Genomic DNA, 2,220 nt, shown 5'->3' with positions numbered 1-2,220 from the left:
CACTCAAAAATTTGAAAGAAAAAATAGTTTTTTAATTGGATGAGAACTTGAAAAAGAAAATCAAAGCCTGCTTTTATTGATGCACTGATAGACTGACCCGAGATTTGGAAGGGGTGTTTTGTTCATACAATACTCATCATCAAAGCAAACTGAAAAGACACAGGTGTCTGAAATGGCTTTACACTGACATGACGCCTTAATTCGTTAAGGAAACGGACTGCTCACTAACCACCTTCTCATTTCATGTTTTTTACAAACTCCTCTCGTTTCTTGATGGAGGCTTTCAGCTCAGAAATGGCCTTGGCAATCACCTTCTCTTCAAACGGGGGAGATTTTGCCGATGCCTAGATTCTTCTCGATGCCCTTTCCCCCCAGCATCGACGGTGTGGAGAAATATAGACGGTCTGTTTTCTTGGGACTTGACGAGGGAACATTCGACAGCTTTTCAGTTCATCGCATCCACGAGGGAGAAGACAAATCGGCGGGCTCCGGCGTACACCGTGGACAGGGTGGCAGGGTTTGTTGTGGCCTTAGCCTTGCCCACCTCCGTGCCAGCCTCCTGGATCCACCCGGTGTGGGTAGTCAGCAGGTCCTGGGGAAAGTCCACTTTGGGGGTGCACTGAGATCAGGGGGATGATCCTCCCAGCATGGCCGCCAATGACAAGAACGTTGACTCGAGCCGGTCCACACCCTTCAGATCGGCAGCAAAAGTGTTGGCTTGGACAATGTCCAGGGTTGTCACCCCAAAGATTTTACTGGGGTTGTAAACTCCATGTTTCTTGAAAACTTCTGCTGTGATTGGGATGGTGGAGTTAACTGGATTTGAAATGACGCAGATCATGGTCTCGGGGCTGTGCGGGCACAGGCAGCAGTCAGGGTGGCCAGGATTGTAGCGTGGGTGTTGAGCAGGTCGTCCCGTGTCATGCCTGCTTTTCTTGGGACTCCCGCGGTAATAGCCACTGTCGCAGCCCTCCGGGCAGTCTGGCAGCTGCCCAGCTCCGAGGTGGCCTTTCACCATCGCTCTGGTCTCGATGTGGCTCCCATCGGCAGCCACTCCGGGTGTATGAGCAATACCGTGGAGGGTCGGGCGGCTCACCAAGGGGCCGCTCTTCAGGAGAAGCGAAAGCGGCTGCCGGATTCCTCCAAGCCCCCAGCACGGTTGCTTTAGCACTGTTCTGGGCTGAGGTGCCAAAGCTGCGGCGGAGAGCGGCGCCCGCAGGCCAGGCAGTGGCAGGCGGGGCGCGAACCAGCACGGGAAGGAGCCCGCGAGGGACAAACGAAGAAAGAAAATTTGATATTTCTATTTTTATTTACTACTATATTGCAAAAGGAAAGTCTCTGTAAGGAAACATGTGACTGAACAAACTTTGTCCCTTGTAATCCTTACCTGTTTTGTTTTACCAATGTAGTCCAATAATACTCATGTGTATTTACAGATGCAAAGGTAAGTACAAAGATAAACGTGGTTCAATAAACCCGTGACTGCTTAGAAAATTATTAAGTAATTTGGAGGCATATGTTATATTGCTAATGATTATTTAGTTATTACAGAATTTTAATGTTAAGATTATTAATATTTTTAATATAACTTCTTAACAAATATCTTCAGCAAGGTAGAAAATATTATTCCAGCTTTTCTGCATTAAAAGTAAAGTCATAATGTGTTCCCAATAAAAGGCACCAATGTTCTTTGGAGAAATGGCTGAGTCTATATTTGGGACAAAGTACAAGATAAGCATGTAATATGTTGTTCTAGGAAGCAAGTATGTGTTCAAATTCTGATGTGAAAGTGTGAAAAGGACAAGAAACTAGTGAAAAGGTGTTCCCATAGGCCAAACTTAATACAGATTGTGTATTTAAAAAAAAAAGAAAAACACAGAAAGAAAAATTCGAATAACAAAAGTTTCCATGGATCCATAATGATTTTATTTATTTATTTATTTGTTTTTTGCGGTGTGTGGGCCTCTCACTGTTGTGGCCTCTCCCGTTGTGGAGCACAGGCTCCGAGGCCATGGCTCACGGGCGTAGCCGCTCCGCGGCATGTGGAATCTTCCTGGACTGGGGCACGAACCCGTGTCCCCTGCATCGGCAGGCAGACTCTCAACCACTGTGCCACCAGGGAAGCCCCATCATGATGTTTTAACAAAGAAGGAAGGAGGGTAAAGAAAAAGCTCTTCTTTACTGGACAATGAAAGCTAATATGCAGTGAAAGAATGAGAT

At 46.4% G+C, this 2,220-nt stretch overlaps 1 pseudogene; it reads right to left on the bottom strand.

Annotated features, from left to right (window-relative positions):
- Positions 1-236: 236 nt before the first annotated feature.
- LOC115864275 (malate dehydrogenase, mitochondrial pseudogene) lies at positions 237-924 on the bottom strand (annotated as a pseudogene).
- Positions 925-2,220: the final 1,296 nt, after the last annotated feature.

Source organism: Globicephala melas, chromosome 4, assembly GCF_963455315.2.
Source record: "Globicephala melas chromosome 4, mGloMel1.2, whole genome shotgun sequence".
Classification (NCBI taxonomy): domain Eukaryota; kingdom Metazoa; phylum Chordata; class Mammalia; order Artiodactyla; family Delphinidae; genus Globicephala; species Globicephala melas.
This window is presented reverse-complemented; position numbering and strand designations above follow the sequence as displayed.